Here is a 19,951-nt window from a genome sequence, read left to right as displayed (position 1 = left end):
CAGGGAGGAGCCAAAGTACATACGCTGAGCCCCCAGCGAAGAGCTAAAAAACAGACTCCTCGAAACGTTACTCTCGCCAATATAAATCGGGATTGCGAATTTTGTATTGATTCTGGATGCAACATCAGTGTTTCATCGTCAATGGGATTGTCGAAGGGGAACAGTAAACCTGCTGTGTTTCATAGGTGCCTAATACTGGGCCCCCAGGGAGGAGCCAAAGTACATACGCTTCGAAACGGTACTCCTGTTGACAGAAATCGGCATTGTGAATTTTGTATTGATGCCCGATTAAATTTCTGTGTTTCATCGTCAATGGGATGGTCGAAGCGTTACAGTAATCCTGCTGTGGTGCATCGGAGTCTAACACTAAGCAAACAGGGAAGAGCCAAAAAACATACTCCCCGAAACGTTACTCTCGTCAATATAAATCGGCATTGCGAATTTTGTATTGAATCCGGATGCAATTTCTGTGTTTCATCGTCAATGTGATGGTCAAAAAGTTACAGTAAAACTGCTGTGGTGCATCGGAGTCTAACACTGGGCCCCCAGGGAAGAGCCAAAGTACATACTCTTCGAAACGGTACTCCTGTGGACAGAAATCGGCATTGTGAATTTTGAATTGATTCCCGATGCAATTTCCGTGTTTCATCGTCAATGTGATGGTCAAAGGGTTACAGTAAACCTGCTGTGGTGCATCGGGGTCTAACGCTGAGCGCCAGGGTAGAGCCAAAAAACAGACTCCCCGGAAAGTTACTCACGTCAATATAAATTGGCATTGCTAATTTTGTATTGATTCCCGATGCAATTTATGTGTTTCCTCGTCAATGGGATGGTCGAAAAGTAACAGTAAACCTGCTGTGGTGCATCGGAGTCTAACACTGAGCCCCCAGGGAAGATCCTAAAGACAGACTCCCCGAAACGTTACTCTCGTCAATATAAATCGGCATTGCGAAATTTGTATTGAATTCAGATGCAATTTCTGTATTACATCGTCAATATGATGGCCGAAAAATTACAGTAAACCTGCTGTGGTGAATCGGAGTCTAACACTGGGCCCCCAGGAAGGAGCCAAAGTACTTACTCTTCGAAGATATCGTCATTGTGAATTTTGTATTGAAACCGGATGCAATTTCTGTGTTTCATCGTCAATGTGATGGTTGAAGGGTTACAGTAATTCTGCTGTGGTGCATCGGAGTCTAACACTGAAACCCCAGGGAAGGGCCAAAAAACAGACTCCCCGAAACGTTAATCTCGTCAATATAAACTGGCATTGCGAATTTTGTTTCGAATACGGATGCAATTTCTGTGTTTCATCGTCAATGTGATGGGCGAAAAGTTACAGTAAACTTGCTGTGGTGCATCGGAGTGTAACACTGGGCCCCAGCGAAGAGCCAAAGTACATACTCCTCGAAGCGGGAATCCAGTGGACAGATATCGTCATTGCGAATTTTGTATTGAAACCGGATGCAATTTCTGTGTTTCATCGTCAATGTGATGGTCGAAGGGTTCCAGTAAACCTGCTGTGGTGCATCGGAGTCTGACACTGAGTCCAGGGAAGAGCCAAAAGCGAACTCCCCGAAAAGTTACTCTCGTCAATATAAATCGGCATTGCGAATTTTGTATTGAATCCGGATGCAATTTCTGTCTTTCATCGTCAATGTGATGGTCGAAGGGTAACAGTAAACCTGCTGTGGTGCGTCGGAGTCTAACACGGGACCCTCAGGGAAGAGCCAAAAAACAGTCTCCACGAAACGTTACTCTCGTCAATACAAATTGGCATTGCGAATTTTGTATTGAATCCGGATGCAATTTCTGTGTTTCATCGTCAATGTGAGGGTCGAAGGCTTCCGGTAAACCTGCTGTGGTGCATCGGAGTCTAACACTGAGCCCCCAGGGAAATGCCAAAAGACAGACTCCACGAAACGTTACTCTCGTCAATATAAATCGGCATTGCTAATTTTGTATTGAATCCGGATGCAATTTCTGCCTTTAATCGTCAATGTGATGGTCGAAGGGTAACAGTATTCCTGCTGTGGTTCATCGGAGTCTAACACTGGGCCCTCTGGGAAGAGCCAAAAAACAGTCTCCATGAAACGTTACTCTCGTCAATATAAATTGGCATTGGGAATTTTGTATTTAATCCGGATGCAATTTCTGTGTTTCATCGTCAATGTGATGGTCGAAAAGTTACAGTAAACCTGCAGTGGTGCATCGGAGTCTAACACTAAGCCCCCATGGAAGAGCCAGAAAACAGACTCCCCAAAACGTTACTCTCGTCAACATAAATCGGCATTGCGAATTTTGTATTGAATTCGGATGCATTTTCTGTGTTTCATTGTCAAGGTGATGGTTGGAGGGTAACAGTAAACCTGCTGTGGTGCATCGGAGTCCAACACTGGGCCCCCATGGAGGAGCCAAAGTAGATACACTTCGAAACGGTACTCCTGTGGACAGAAATCGGCATTGTGAATTTTGTATTGATTTCTGATGCAATTTCTGTGTTTCATCGTCTATGTGATGGTCGAAGGGGAACAGTAAACCTGCTGTGGTGCATCGGAGTCTATCACTGGGCCCCCGGAGAAGAGCCAAAGTACATACTCATCGAAGCGGGATTTCAGTGGAAAGACATCGTCATTGCGAATTTTGTATTGAATCCGGATGCAATCACTGTGTTTCATCGTCAATTTGATGGTTGAAGGGTAACAGTAAACCTGCTGTGGTGCATCGGAGTCTAACACTGGCACCCCAGGGAGGAGCCAAAGTACATATTCCTCGATGCGGTACTCCAGTGGACAGAAATCGGCATTGCGAATTTTGTATTGAATCCAGATGCTATATCTCAGTTTCATCGTCAATGTGATGGTCGAAGGGTTCCAATAAACCTGCTGTGGTGCATCGGAGACTAACACTGAGCCCCCAGGGAGGAGCCAAAAAACAGACTCCCTGAAACGTTCCTCTCGTCAATATAAATCGGCATTGCGAATTTTGTATTGATTCCCGATGGAATTTCTGTGTTTCATCGTCAATGAGATGGTTGAAGTGTTACAGTAATACTGCTGTGGTGCATCGGAGACTAACACTGAGCCCCCAGTTAAGAGCCATGAAATAGTCTCCCCGAAACGTTACTCTCGTCAATATAAATAGGCATTGTGAATTTTGAATTGAATCCGGATGCATTTTCTGTGTTTCATCGTCAATATGATGGTCGAAGGGTAACTGTAAACCTGCTGTGGTGCATCGAAGTCTAACACTGGGCCCCCAGGATGGAGCCAGAGTACATACTCTTCGAAGCGGGACTCCAGTGTACAGATATTGTCATTGCGTATTTTGTATTGAATACGGATGCAATTTCTGTCTTTCATCGTCAATGTGATGGTCGAAGGGTAACAGTAAACCTGCTGTGTTGCATCGGAGTCTAACACGGGGCCCTCAGGGAAGAGCCAAAAAACAGTCTCCCCGAATCGTTACTCTCGTCAATATAAATTGGCATTGCGAATTTTGTATTGAATCCGGATGCAATTTCTGTGTTTCATCGTCAATGTGATGGTCGAAAAGTTACATTAAACCTGCTGTGGTGCATCGGAGTCTAACACTGGCACCCCAGGGAGAAGCCAAATTACATACACTTCGAAACGGTACTTGTGTGGACAGAAATCGACATTGTGAATTTTGTATTGATTCCCGATGCAATATCTGTGTTTAATCGTCAAAGTGATGGTCGAAAGGTTACAGTAAACCTGCTGTGGTGCATTGGAGTCTAACACTGAGCCCCCAGGGATGAGCCAAAGAACAAACTCACCGAAACGTGACTCTCGTCAATGTAAATCGGCATTGCGAATTTTGTATTGAATCCGAATGCATTTTCTGTGTTTCATCGTCAATGCGATGGTCGAAGGGTAACAGTAAACCTGCTGTGGTGCATTGGAGTCTAACACTGGGTCCCCAGGGAGGAGCCAAAGTACATACTGGTCGAAATGGTACACCTGTGGACAGAAATCGGCATTGTGAATCTTGTATAGATTCCCGATGCAACGTCTGTGAGTCATCGTCAATGTGATGGTCGATTGGTATCAGTAAACCTGCTGTGGTACATCGGAGTCTAACACTTAGCCCCCAGTCAAGAGCCAAAAAACAGTCTTCCCGAAACGTTACTCTCGTCAATATAAATCGGCATTGCGAAATTTGTATTGAATTCGGATGCAATTTCTGTGTTTCATCGTCAATGTGATGGCCGAAAAATTACAGTAAACCTGCTGTGGTGCATCGGAGTCTAACACTGGGCCCCCAGGAAAGAGCCAAAGTACATACTTCTCGAAAAGGAACTCATGTGGACAGAATTCGGCATTATGAATTTTGTATTGATTCCCGATGCAATTTCTGTGTTTTATCGTCAATGTGATGGTCGAAGGGTAACAGTAAACCTGCTGTGGTGCATCGGAGTCTAACACTGAGCCCCCAGGGAAGAGCCATGAAACAGGCTCCCCGAAACGTTACTCTCGTCAATATAAATCGGCATTGTGAATTTTGTATTGAATCCGGATGCATTTTCTGTGTTTCATCGTCGATGTGATGGACGAAGGGTAACAGTAAACCTGCTGTGGTGCATCGGAGTCTAACACTGGGCCCCCCGGGAGGAGCCAAAGTACATACACTTCGTAAAGGTACTCCTGTGGACAGAAATCGGCATTGTGAATTTTGTATTGATTCCTGATGCAATTTCTGTGCTTCATCGTTAATGTGATGGTCGAAGGATCACAGTAAACCTGCTGTGGTGCATCGGAGTCCAACACTGAGCCCCCAGGGAAGGGCCAAAAAACAGACTTCCGAAACGTTAATCTCGTCAATATAAGTCGGCATTGCGAATTTTGTTCCGAATCCGGATGCAATTTCTGTCTTTCATCGTCAATGTGATGGTCGAAGGGGAACAGTAAACCTCCTGTGCTGCATTGGAGTCTATCACTGGGCCCCCAGGGAAGAGCCAAAGTACATACTCTTCGAAGCGGGATTCCAGTGGACAAAAATCGTCATTGCGAATTTTGTAATGAATCCGGATGCAATCTCTGTGATTCATCGTCAATGTGATGGTCGAAGGGTAACAGTAAACCTGCTGTGGTGCATCGGAGTCTAACACTGGGACCCCAGGGAGTAGCCAAAGTACATACTCTTCGAAACGGTACTCCTGTGGACAGAAATCGGCATTGTGAATTTTGAATTGATTCCCGATGCAATTTCTGTGTTTCATCGTCAATGTGATGGTCAAAGGGTTACAGTAAACCTCCTGTGGTGCATCGGGGTCTAACACTGATCCCCCAGGGAAGAGCCAAAAAACAGACTCCCTGAAACGTTACTCTCGTCAAATTAAATAGGCATTGCGAATTTGTATTGATTCCTGATGGAATTTCTGTGTTTCATCGTCAATGAGATGGTTGAGGTGTTACAGTAATACTGCTGTGGTGCATCGGAGTCTAACACTGGGCCCCCTGGGATGAGCCAAAGAAATAACTCACCGGAACGTGACTCTCGTCAATATAAATCGGCATTGCGAATTTTGTATTGAATCCGAATGCATTTTCTGTGTTTCATCGTCAATGTGATGGTCGAAGGGTAACAGTAAACCTGCTGTGGTGCATCGGAGTCTAACACTGGGTCCCCAGGGAGGAGCCAAAGTACATACTCGTCGAAATGGTACACCTATGGACAGAAATCGGCATTGTGAATTTTGTATTGATTCCCGATGCAACTTCCGTGAGTCATCGTCAATGTGATGGTCGATTGGTATCAGTAAACCTGCTGTGGTACATCGGAGTCTAACACTTAGCCCCCAGTCAAGAGCCAAAAAACAGTCTTCCCGAAACGTTACTCTCGTCAATATAAATCGGCATTGCGAAATTTGTATTGAATTCGAATGCAATTTCTGTGTTTCATCGTCAATGTGATGGCCGAAAAATTACAGTAAACCTGCTGTGGTGCATCGGAGTCTAACACTGGGCCCCCAGGAAAGAGCCAAAGTACATACTTCTCGAAAAGGAACTCATGTGGACAGAATTCGGCATTATGAATTTTGTATTGATTCCCGATGCAATTTCTGTGTATTATCGTCAATGTGATGGTCGAAGGGTAACAGTAAACCTGCTGTGGTGCATCGGGGTCTAACACTGATCCCCCAGGGAAGAGCCAAAAAACAGACTCCCTGAAACGTTACTCTCGTCAATATAAATCGGCATTGCGAATTTTGTATTGATTCCCGATGCAATTTCAGTGTTTCATCGTCAATGTGATGGTCGAATGCCATCAGTAAACCTGCTGTGGTGCATCGGAGTCTAACACTGAGCCCCCAGTCAAGAGCCAAAAGACAGACTCCCCGAAACGTTACTCTCGTCAATACAAATCGGCATTGCGAATTTTGTATTGAATTCGGATGCAATTTCTGTGTTTCATCGTCAACGTGATGGCCGACAAGTTACAGTAAACCTGCTGCGGTGCATCGGAGTCTAGCACTGGGCCCGCAGGGATGAGCAAAAGTACTTACTTTTCGAGAAGTTACTCATGTGGACAGAATTCGGCATTCTGAATTTTGAATTGATTGCCGATGCAATTTCTGTGTTTCATCGTCAATGATATGGTTGAAGGGTTACAGTAATACTGCTGTGGTGCATCGGAGTTTAACACTGAGCCCCCAGGGAAGAGCCATGAAACAGGCTCCTCAAAACGTTACTCTCGTCAATATAAATCGGCATTGTGAATTTTCTATCGAATCCGGATGCATTTTCTGTGTTTCATCGTCAATGTGATGGTCGAAGTGTAACAGTAAACCAGCTGTGGTGCATCTCAGTCTAACACTGAGCCCCCAGTCAAGAGCCAAAATACAGACTCCCCGAAACGTTACTCTCGTCAATATAAATCGGCGTTGCGAATTTTGTATTAAATCCGGATGCAATTTCTGTGTTTCATCGTCAATGTGATGGTCGAAAAGTTACAGTAAACCTGCTGTGGTGCATCGGAGTGTAACACTGGGCCCCCAGCGAAGAGCCAAAGTACATACTCTTCGAAGCGGGACTCCAGTGGACAGATATCGTCATTGCGAATTTTGTATTGCCCCCGGATGCAATTTCTGTGTTTCATCGTCAATGTGATGGTCGAAAAGTTACAGTAAGCCTGCTGTGGTGCATAGGAGTCTAACACTGGGCCCCCAGGGAAGAGCCAAAATACATATTCTTCGAAGCGGTACTCCAGTGGAAAACCAGATGCAATATCTGTGTTTCATTGTCAATGTGATGGTCGAAGGGTTCCAGTAAACCTTCTGTGGTGCATCGGAGTCTAACACTGAGCCCCCAGGGAAGAGCCAAAAAACAGACTCCCCAAATGTTACTCTCGTCAATATAAATCGGCATTGCGAATTTTGTATTGAATCCGGATGCAATTTCTGTGTTTCATCGTCAATGTGATGGTCGAAGCGTAACAGTAAACCTGCTGTGGTGCATCGGAGTCCATCACTGGGCCCCCAGGGAGGAACCAAGTTCATACTCTTCGAAACGGTACTCCTGTGGACAGAAATAGGCATTGTGAATTTTGTATTGACTCCCGATGCAATTTCTGTGTTTCATCGTCAACGTGGTGGTCGAAGGGTTACAGTAAACCTGCTGTGGTGCATCGGAGTCTAACACTGAGCCTCCAGGGAAGAGGCAAAAAACAGGCTCCACGAAACGTTACACTCGTCAATATAAATCAGGATTGCGAATTTTGTATTGATTCCCGATGCAATATCTGTGTTTCATCGTCAATGTGATGGTCGAAGGGTAACAATAAACCTGCTGTGGTGCATCGGAGTCTAACACTGGCCCACAGGGAAGAGCCAAAGTACATGCCCTTCGAAACGCTACTCCTGTGGACAGAAATCGGCATTGTGAATTTTGTATTGAATCCTGATGCATTTTCTGTGTTTCATCGTCATTGTGATGGTGGAGGGGTAACAGTAAACCTGCTGTGGTGCATCGGAGTCGAACACTGGACTCCCAGGTAGGATCCAAAGTACATATACTTCGAAACGGTACTCCTGTTGACAGAAATCGGCATTGTGAATTTCGTATTGATGCCCGATTAAATTTCTGTGTTTCATCGTCAATGTGCCGGTCGTAGTGTTACAGTAAACCTGCTGTGGAGCATCGGAGTCTAACACTGAGCCCCCAGGGAAGAGCCAAAAAACAGACTCCCCGAAACGTTACTCTGGTCAATATAAATCGGCATTGCGAATTTTGTATTGAATCCGGATGCAACTTCTGTGATTCATCGTCAATGTGATGGTCAAAGGGTAACAGTAAACCTGCTGTGGTGCATCGGAGTCTAACACTGAGCCCCTAGGGAAGAGCCAAAAAATAGACTTCCCGAAACGTGACTCTCGTCAATATAAATCGGCATTGCGAATCTTGTATTGAATCCGGATGCAACTTCTGTGATTCATCGTCAATGTGATGGTCAAAGGGTAACAGTAATCCTGCTGTGGTGCATCGGAGTCTAACACTGAGCCCCTAGGGAAGAGCCAAAAAATAGACTTCCCGAAACGTGACTCTCGTCAATATAAATCGGCATTGCGAATTTTGTATTGAATCCGGATGCATTTTCTGTGTTTAATCGTCAATTTGCTGGTCGAAAGGTAACAGTAAACCTGCTGTGGTGCATCGGAGTCTGACACTGAGCCCCCAGTCAAGAGCCAAAAAACAGACTCCCCGAAACGTTACACTCGTCAATACAAATCTGCATTGCGAATTTTGTATTGAATTCGGATGCAATTTTTGTGTTTCATCGTCAATGTGATGGTCGAAAAGTTACAGTAAACCTGCTGTGGTGCATCGGAGTCTAACACTGGGCCCCCATGGAAGAGCCAAAGTACCTACTCTTCGAAAAGGTACTCATGTGGACAGAATTCGGCATTGTGAATTTTGTGTTGATTCCTGATGCATTTTCTGTGTTTCATCGTCAATGTGATGGTCGAAGGGTAACAGTAAACCTGCTGTGGTGCATCGGAGTCTAACACTGGGCCCCCAGGGAATAGCCAAAAGACAGACACCCCGAAACGTTACTCTTGTCAATATAAATCGGCATTGCGAATTTTGTATTGAATCCGGATGCAATTTCTGACTTTCATCGTCAATGTGATGGTCGAAAAGTTACAGTAAATCTGCTGTGGTGCATTGGAGTCTAACACTGCCCCCCCAGGGAAGAGCCAAAGTACATACCCATCGAAACGGTACTGCTGTGAACAGAAATCGGCATTGTGAATTTTGTATTGAATCCGGATGCATTTTCTGTGTTTCATCGTCAATGTGAAGGTCGAAGGGTAAAAGTAAACCTGTTGTGGTGCATCGGAGCCTAACACTGGGTCCCCAGGGAGGAGTTAAAATACATACTCATCGAAACGGTACACCTGTGGACAGAAATCGGCATTGTGAATTTTGTATTAATTCCGGATGCAACTTCTGTGTTACATCGTCAATGTGATGGCCAGGGTTACAGTAAACCTGCTGTGGTGCATCGGTGTCTAACACTGGGCCCCCAGGGAAGAGCCAAAATACATACTCTTCGAAAAGGTACTCATGTGGACAGAATTCGGCATTGTGAATTTTGTATTGATTCCTGATGCAAATTCTGTATTTCATCTTCAATGTGATGGTCGAAGGGTACAGTAATTCTGCTGTGGTGCATCGGAGTCTAACACTGAGCCCCCAGGGAAGAGCCAAACAACAGACTCCCCGAAACGTTACTCTGGTCAATATGAATCGGCATTGCGAATTTTGTATTGAATCCGGATGCATTTTCTGTGTTTCGTCGTCAATGTGATGGTCGAAGTGTAACAGTAAACCTGCTGTGGTGCATCGGAGTCTAACACTGGGTCCCCAGGGAGGAGCCAAAGTACGTACTCGTCGAAACGGTACTCATGTGGACAGAATTCGGCATTGTGAATTTTGTATTGATTCCTGATGCAATTTCTGTGTTTCATCGTCAATGTGATGGTCGAAGGGTCACAGTAATTCTGCTATGGTGCATCGGAGTCTAACACTGAGCCCCCAGGGAGGAGCCATGAAATAGGCTCCCCGAAAAGTTACTCTCGTCAATATAAATCGGCATTGTGAATTTTGTATTGAATCCGGATGCATTTTCTGTGTTTCGTCGTCAATGTGATGGTCGAAGGGTAACAGTAAACCTGCTGTGGTGCATCGGAGTCTAACACTGGGCCTCCAGGGAGGAGCCAAAGTACATACTCTTCGTAAAGGTTCTCCTGTGGACAGAAATCGGCATTGTGAATTTTGTATTGATTCCCGATGCAATTTCTGTGCTTCATCGTCAATGTGATGGTCGAAGGGTTACAGTAACCTGCTGTGGTGCATCGGAGTCTAACACTGAGCCCCCAGGGAAGAGCCAAAAGACAGACTCCCCGAAACGTTACTCTCGTCAATATAAATCGTCATTGCGAATTTTGTATTGAATCCGGATGCATTTTCTGTGTTACATCGTCAATGTGATGGTCGAAGGGTAACAGTAAACCTGCTGTGGTGCATCGGAGTCTAACACTGATCCCTCAGGGAAGAGCCCAAAAACAGTCTCCCCGAAACGTTACTGTCGTCAATATAAATCGGCATTGCGAATTTTGTATTGAATCCGGATGCAATTTCTGTGTTCCATCGTCAATGTGATGGTCGAAGAATTACAGTAAACCTGCTGTGGTGCATCGGAGTCTATCACTGGGCCCCCAGGGAAGAACCAAAGTACATACTCTTCGAAGCGGTACTCCAGTGGACAGAAATCGGCATTGCGAATTTTGTATTGAATCCGCATGCAATATCTGTGTTTCATCGTCAATGTGATGGTCGAAGGGTAACAGTAAACCCGCTGTGGTGCATCGGAGTCTAACACTGGGCCCCCAGGGAGGAGCCAAAGTACATACACTTTGAAACGGTACTCCTGTGGACAGAAATCGGCATTGTGAATTTTGTATCGATTCCCGATGCAATTTCTGTGTTTCATCGTCAATGTGATGGTCGAAGGGTTACAGTAAACCTGCTGTGTCTCGCGTAACTTCGGCCGCCGTGATTTAATATATATTTTATTATTATTGTGATTATTATTATTTGATTGTTGCCGTCTTACGTGGTGGGCCTTAAAAAAAATCTTATTTCATTTAAATTTTGATTTTACGATTAAATGCGTTCCTGAAGTTCTCCTTTTTAACAATATTAATTTCAAATTATTCGTTACGTTAATGAATGTTAGACTCGTTGAATCTTAAAACATGTGCATGTAAGTTGTACAATGTAATAAACTTTTCATATTAATTTCCTCGACTAGTCAGTTCACTTTAAAGCATAAGATCTTTAGTTATTAGTTACAATTGCGGCCCACACACGCGCGAGAGTATTTTTCTTACCTCCGTTAACCATTGTATTGTAGTCAGAGTCCTGGCTCTGGGTCTCGGCTATGGTACTAAAAATAAGAATCTTTAAGCTAAGTAGTTTCTGCAACGTCGGGCGGCTGTGGAGAAAAATTAATATTATGCTAATAGCGGGCGAGTTTTCAGCTTCCGCAAATTTTTTTCATACGTTAATATCGCCACGTAATGGCGTCGTTGGCTGCATCGGCCGCTGCAATTGTTGAACTGCAAATTACTCGAATGCAGGTTAATTCACGGAAGGCAGACATGAAATCGGGATCACCTGTTACAAATTAAAAGTGCACAATAATATTAAATCAGTATATTATATGCTTAACTCATACAAATATGCTTACATTTGTCAGCACTCGAAAGATGTCCGTCTATATACACTCAAGACAAAAGAGAGGAAGTGAAGACGACTAAAAATTTAACAAAAGAGTGTATCTTGTCACCTCTTTAGATCATTTTGTCATAAATTATTTCTTTGCATTTGAAACTTGGACAGAGAAATTATTATGTTACGGCTACATGAAAAAAAATCTCTTACAAATTATGAATATCTTCTTTATTAATAGTTTAAAGTCTTTTCGTAATATATCACTGGGGACGCTATATTGCCCCCCGAAATGTTTATGTCATAAAAAATGTTCGTGTTTTTTGACATAAATATTTCCTCTTTCATGTCCACAGTGTCCACACGCATATTTTTCTTTCACAGTAGTAATTACTGAGGTGTGTTGCACACAAGGTGTAATACAGATGAAGTTCAAGGTATACAACCACGAGTTAGTCCGTAATATTTGAAGTCCCAGGGGTGTCAACTGTTCGCTCCCCATTTGGCGCGGCCGTAGGGAAACCTGGGGAAAACCTCGGCGGAGCGACAGACTAACTGCTTTGGTCACTTTCACTTAATTGTTTCTGGAATGTCATTGGAGTACAGGATGTGCATACAAATATTTTTGTTGCACTATGCAAAAAATGAGGTCATTATAACACTTGATTGCGGTGTCGTTGATGACCTACGCCGCGACGTTTGGCTCACGACGGCGTCGGTTGGTGTGTTCGGTGCTCGGCGTTCGCGGCGGCTGCGGAGAGGTCAACGCCCGCCCGACGCCAGCGTGTGTCTCGCCGTCGCGGAACGTCAGAATCAGCTGATCGGCTGCACCGTTGGCGATGCGCTTCTGTCTCGCCCGGGCGTGGCGGAGTGGGATGATATTCGCCCCCCGCTCTTGTTGGCAGGAGTCAGCTCTGCTACGCATCTCCGACGTAGTACATGAAACATACACACAACCAACGTAATATTTGTTTCCCGCTGCAGATGGTTACGCTAGTGGGAAAGAAGAATTTATTAGTGCGGCAGTTGTTGTTAAGTTTTCGCCAGTTTCCGAGTGTCACGCTAGCACTGTCTTGCAGAATACATGACATGGATCTTCTCCCGTGAATGAAGTTTTGTTGCGCCACTGTTTCCATTACACGTCAGTTTTTGACTTGATACAATTATTTATGTTTTCGCCGCACTCGCAGGCACTGGTGAATGTCCCAGTACGAGCTTAGCACAAACATTCGCCGTTTCTGCGGTCGCTGTCTTGCAACAGTCCACGCATCGCATTCCAATCTCGCATTGTTGTACTCACTGAAATTACAGCCTGTCCCAAAAATATTTACTGTGGGTTCTCTTCACGTTAACAGTTCACATTTATAAGCAAATTCACAGTTTTTCGTGCGTAATATTGGCGTTTGGCGTCTTTACCGCTGTTGAACGTTCAATACTAGCACTTCACTGTCCGTATCACAGTTTCACCTTCACAGTTTTTCACACTGCTTAAAGTAACTGTTTCGATTAGTTCACAAACACTAATGCATTTCATTCAGTCTGAACTGGATTTTGGCTCGTGTTGGATTTTACCAGTCTCTCGCACTAATTATCTCTTTTCATTTTCCGTCTCATCTGAGGTAAGTCCCCATGTCATGTCTGCCCACTCATTGCGTATTTGCCCTCCAGAGCCAGGCTCGACTTTACAAAACTTTGCCTCTCGCATTATTGTACACATTTTATAATCTAGGCCTAGCGTGCAAGTTCCTAGATTAACGTTAGATTTGTGACTTTTGTTTACACTACAAATTCGTGCAAATCTCTGCCTTAGCAGATGGCAATATATTTTTACAGTGCTTGGCGGTAGTCGCGTTTACTGATTTGCTTTGTACCTTGTCCACAACACACGAGGTACCTTGGGTGATTTACACCCTGCACTCATATTGTTAGTAAATTATGTTTGAGCATATTTCAAGATCGGTATAGACATAAATACATGAAACGACTTATACACTATAATATTAAATTTCATAAGTTGCATTACTACTACAGTTCAAAAATATTCATGACACACTAATGAAAAATTCTTTCATCGTTACATGCTGTTGAATTTTTTTTTCCAATTGTTTAAAAATACTATTACTCCTTAACATCTACAAAAATTGAATCGCACTAATCTTGTGTGCCTCATTGTCTTTAAATGTTACACCAAAATCTTAACATTTACACACAGAAAAAAAATACACTATGAACTTAACCTACTACACACAAATGTAAACGTTGCTCTACTGAGCAAACTTCTTTAAGCCTTTGTATGGATAGAGTCCTTTAATCTCTTCCGATTCTACGTCACCCAACAAATAGCTACATCCATGTGGTATGTCTATGATTTTGTAGGGTCCGGCATACACCGGTTGCCATTTTTTATTCTTTTTCGCTGACAGAGATGACTTGGGATGAGTCCTTATTAGCACCAAGTCACCTGGTTGATACACTGTTACCTTCTTTATTTTCTTGTCATGCTTCTCCTTTCGGCGCTCCGCGCACCTCGTTAAGTTATTTAGAGTCTCAGCTATAATTTGTTTGTGAGGTACAACTTGTCGTGGTACAGTTGGTAATGGTGACAGCCAGTTGTCGGTTTCATTCTTTCCAAACATGACTTCTAGTGGAGTATAACCGGTGGCTGAATGTGGCAATCTGTTGTGGAGTTCCTCAAAAGTCGAAACGTATTCTGCCCACTTGGTGTGGCGATTCGGAATGTAAGTTCTCATGAACCTGTTCAACTCTTTAAAGGTACGTTCTACAAGACTGCTCTCCGGGTGAAATCGAGCTACAAAAATGTGTTTGACACCTTGCTCTTGTAGAAACGTTTTCCATTTGAGACCAGTAAAATAGGTGGCATTATCGGATAATATGATCTGTGGTTTGCCAACATTAACAAAATAATCTGTTCGTAATTTCTGAATGAGGGGTGTGGCCTTTGAAGCTTTTACAGGATACAATTTTAGAAATTTGGAAAAGGCATCATATACAGCAAATACATATTTCACACCACCTCTGCCAGTGGGTAGTGGCCCTAGAATGTCAACAGAAACTAGTCGTAATGGTTTGTTAGGAACAACAGGGTGCAATTCACTTACAGTGGGCAGATTTGTAGGTTTCGTCCTTTGACAAACTACACATGTCCTTACAACGTTCTGAATTATTCTTTTCATATTATTAAAATGACATTGTCTTGCAAGAAGTGCTCTACATTTTTCAATACCCACGTGTCTCCACGAAAGGTGCACGTGCCAGATGAAATCACTGATACATACTTCCGGTACACAGATACACCACCAGTCCTTGTTAACATCCTTCCGGTAATATAATACCCCATTTTGCACAGAATAATGGCTACCTATCTGATTTCCACCCGAAGATAGGAGTTCTTGTTTGACTTTTCCCAAGGCGGGATCTTCGTCCTGTGAACTAGGCAGTCGCTTGCACGTCTGCAGGAACTTTTTTCGACAAGTAGGGTCTTTCATAACTAAAATTTTGTACTCTGTTGCCTGTTCTAGTATTGTTGTTAACTCAGGCAGACCTTGCGGCAACCGTGACAAGGCATCAGGCACTACGTTGTCACAACCTTTTATATACATTGTTTGAAATTGATATTCCTGCAGAGCAAGCACCCACGTAGTCAGCCTGTCGTGCATTAACTTGCATGTCAGCAAAAAACTTAAGGCCTGATGATCACAGAAAATTTTTACATTTTTTCCGTACACATAGTATCTGAACTTCTTCATGGCCCATACTACTGCTAGTGTTTCGAGTTCGGTGACTGTATATGATCGTTCACAACTTGACAACACTCGGCTTGCGAAACCGATTATTCTTACGTTCTTGTTTCCACCATCCCCATCGATTTGAAATAAACACGCGCCTAGTCCGACAGTGGAGGCGTCTGTAGCAAGGCAAAATTCCTTTGACATGTCAGGATGTGACAGTAGATTAGCATTTAGAAGGGCTTGTCGTATTTGCTCAAATGACTGCTGGCACAGTTCATTCCATATCCAGGGTGTATTCTTTCTCAACAAGTTTAACAGGGTATCATCATTTAAAAGCTGGTCAGGTATGAATCGTCTGAAAAATGACACTAGACCCAGAAATGCCTTTAACTGTTTCTTGGTTCTAGGAGGAGGGAAGTTCTCAATTGCTGCCATTTTCTTCGGATCGGGCACAATACCTGTAGGTGATATTACATGACCAAGAAATTTTATTCTCTCCCTGCCAAATTTGGATTTTGCGAGGTTTGCTGTTACGCCTACCTCTGAAAATCTTTTTAGTACGCATCTCAGCGTGTCCATGTGGCTTTCCCAATCGGGAGTAGCTATGAATAAGTCATCGACATACAACGTTACTCGGTCCAACAAATCCGGTCCTAACACTTTATCGAGCGCTGCAATGAAGACACCTGCACTAACATTTAATCCAAATGGTAAAACTTTAAATTGGTAGCTTCTGCCGGCAAACACAAAGGCAGTGTACTTTCTTGATGATTCAGTTAGTGGGATTTGCCAATACGACGAACGCATATCGACAGAGGTCAGATATTTAACTCCATAAAACTTCTGTATCTGTTCATCCAGGTTTTCTGGTCGCGTTCTGATAGGTACAATTATTTTGTTAATATTGCGCGCATCAAGCACGAGACGAATACTGCCGTCCGCTTTCGCTACGGCCACGAGCGGACTGCTGTACGGGGATAGAGATGGTTCAATTATCCCCCAATCAAGCATTTTTCTTATTTCCTTCGTAACTGCCTCCTTCTTTGACCACGGGTGGTGTATTTTGCGTGACAGAAAGTATCGTGAGGTACCACTTCGATGTCATAGGTGTAGCCCTCGACAACACCGGGTTTTTCCGAAAACACATTCTCATAATCTGTAAGTAGCTGAGTCAATTCGTTTTGTTGTGCTTCAGTCAAATGTTCTGACTCCCTAACTTTCATGGCTATCAGTTTCCTTTTTTCCTCTTTATCTTCAGTAATAAATTCTTTATAATATGCTTGTCTTGTACTTAAGTCAGAATATAAATTCACTACCTGTATTCCTACGAATCTCGACTGAAAGTTCCGGCAATATTTACCGTGCACTTCCCGTGTCCTCAACAATGGCAAAATTACACGTCTGTCCTCATTCATAAGGCTTACTTCCCCGCACAAGAGGTCGATTTTTGCGTCCCTCTGGCGTAAAAATTCCATCCCCAGGATGCAAGCAACACCTAATCCCTTAACTACTAGGAACGAGCTTTTCATTGCTTCATTTCCTACCGTAAACTCGACTTGCACCTGGTGCTTTATGATATGAGATTGGGCACCTATTGCACCTGTAACACGACAATTCTTCACTGGCAATACTGGTATTCTATTATTTTGACTCAAGTACTTGTAAAAATTTGCACTCATGACATTGGTTGACGCACCGGTATCGACTATTATGTGTATTGGTGCTCCATACATATCTGCTTGAAATATAGCCTGCACAACACTTTTGTCGGTTCGGTTGCATTTCTGCGGTATGTCTACAAGTTCCTTTTCTATTTTTGTTCCTTCATTGTATCTCAGCATACAAAGTTTATGGCTGTCATCCGTGAATGTGCCCTCACTACACCATCCTGCAGCCAACAACGGAGAGCGTATTGTGGCTGTCTTTAGTTTAACGGATGAGCATTAGTGGGTTGACAGTTGTCTGTCACTTCCACTAACCTCACATTGTGGTTCTGGTTGTTGTTGCTACTGTTGGGTTGGCCACCCTGCCTCCCCGATGGTGTAATTTGATATTGTGTATGGCTCTGGTTTTGCGGTGGTCGGTTGTAACTTCCTGACATGCTCTGTGATGGACCTGGGTTAGCGTTCCATTGTGGCGCTGTATTTTGTTGCCACTGTGGTGTTGGTTCATTACAACCACGCCACTGGTTTCGGTTGTTCCGCCATTGCGGATTGCCGTTACCATTATATCCATTACTCATGCATCCATCATGATGTCTCTTTCGACTTTGACGATTATAACCGTTGCCGTTATAACCATTGCCACTGTTTGTGCCTCGATTCTGTTGCCGGTGCTCTTCCCTATTCCCGTTACCATTTGGTACTAAGTTACTACCGTTACTGTGGCTGCTATTGTAAAAGGCTTTTTGTTGATTACAGCCTGCATGGTTCCACTTGTTTTCGGTTTTCATATCTTCGATCAATAAGTCAACAGAATCCACTATTTCCATGAATTGTTCTATATCGTATTCCGGCACATTGATGAAATATCTTTTAATTTCACTGGGCAACTTCATTTTTATCAATCTGATTATGTCACGATCGGACATTGGCTCGTCCCAGTACCTGGTTTTGTTTATATACTTTTCGAAATATTTGCGTAACGTTCCCATCTTAGGATTGTACATTTCTGGACTGTACAACTCCTTTCGTAGTCTTTCTTGGACGCTATCGGACCAGAATTTTTGCAAGAAAGCACCTTCAAACTGTTGCATCGTTAGACATTTTTCGGACACGTCGGTGGCCCACAGTGCCGCGTCACCTTGAATAAAGGAGACCACGAACTGTATTCTTGGTCTTTCCGTCCATGTCCTGGGAAACACATTCCTGAAGCTCTTAATAAATACCACAGGGTGGACATTTCGTTTTTCGCTATTGAAGGATTGGAATGTCCTGTGTTTTATTACATTGTCCTCCTTTTTGCACATCTGATTGCTACATTCTGGGACATTCATTACTTCGTGATGTGCGCTGCACGGTATCGCATCTTGTCCGTGCTCATAATTCGCATTAGGTTGCGGTTGCGCACTCGCACCCTGCCTACCGTCAGCGTTATTGTAGTAATCAGTGCGCGGAGTCGTATTCATTATCTGTCCGCCACAGTTTACATTGCTTTCCAACGCAGACAGTCTCCGTGCGACCTCCTGTTGCCAATTTGGCAACTCCGCAGTCACACGGGATTTGATCTGTGTTAATTCGGCATGTAGTGCAGCAGCGCTAGCGTCAATATTTACACTCGCGGCCGCAGTCGCTTGTTCTACAGCTGTTTTTACGTCGCTTTCAATCTTTGCAGATATCTCGCGATCCTTTACTTCTAGCCATTCATTTAATTCTTTTTCTACTTTTTGAGCTTGCACTTCCAAATATGCATCAATACTTTTCCGTGCATCTATCTCCACATTATCCACGTGGTTGGTTAAAGTCTGGACATTATCATCAAGCCTAGCCTGCGATATCTGTAACTTTTGCGTCTCGCCGGCTAAGCTTTGCACAAGATTGGGGATTTCCTTGCAAGCATCCCGCATCTCGGAAAGTTCGCTTTGGATACTATCTAGTTTCGCTTCATTCCGCTCCTCTTGCTCACGTAGCATCTGAGCCAGTTTCTCGTCTCTTTCTTTTTCCCTCTGTTCCAATATTCTTTCTTTTTCCCTTTCTTTCTGTTCTCTTTGTTGCTCTTGCGCATAGAGCATCTGAGCCAGTTTTTCGTCTCTTTGTTTTTCCCTCTGTTCTAACATTCATTCTTTTTCCCTATCTCTTTCTTCTAACCTGCGCAGAAATTCTGCAAATGGGTCTGCAATCGGTGAGCATACTGGTGCCCCGCTTAATCTAGCACTCGACTGGCCCCCCTGCCCAGGCAGTGGAGTTGTTACTCTATTCCCATTCTGCTGTGGAGCGTCTTTCACAGTCCACAGATCCTCGCCCCCCGCTCCGGAAATTATGTTATCCGAGGCGGTGGCTTGGGATTGGTTTACGTTTTGCAAATGATCCTCACTTTCCATATTAACAGAATTTTGTTCTTCTGGTACGGATGCTTTAGGTTGTCCTATCTTACCCATACTAAATTCACTTTAAGCCACTGACAAATTTTTAACATTGATACACACACGAATAATTATCCCCTCCAAAAATAAACATATAAATACACAAAACGAATTATTATCCCCTCCAAAAATAAACAAATAAATACACAAAACACCGAAGGTATCTCATGTGCACATGGGTTCGATGTTCTGCACAGAGCTACACAGGATGCTTGCACAATAGGCCTTCCCTTACTTTTCTTTATCGTAATCCCTTTTCTTTTCTACACTTTTTCTTCTCCAGATCTCCTCAGGGTGTGGTTTTGTTGTTGTACATGTAAAAGAATTCATATAAGCATTAATATTTTACAACAATTAGACAC

Source organism: Schistocerca cancellata, unplaced genomic scaffold (assembly GCF_023864275.1).
Source record: "Schistocerca cancellata isolate TAMUIC-IGC-003103 unplaced genomic scaffold, iqSchCanc2.1 HiC_scaffold_1076, whole genome shotgun sequence".
NCBI lineage: Eukaryota > Metazoa > Arthropoda > Insecta > Orthoptera > Acrididae > Schistocerca > Schistocerca cancellata.
Note: the sequence above shows the minus strand (reverse complement) of the source record.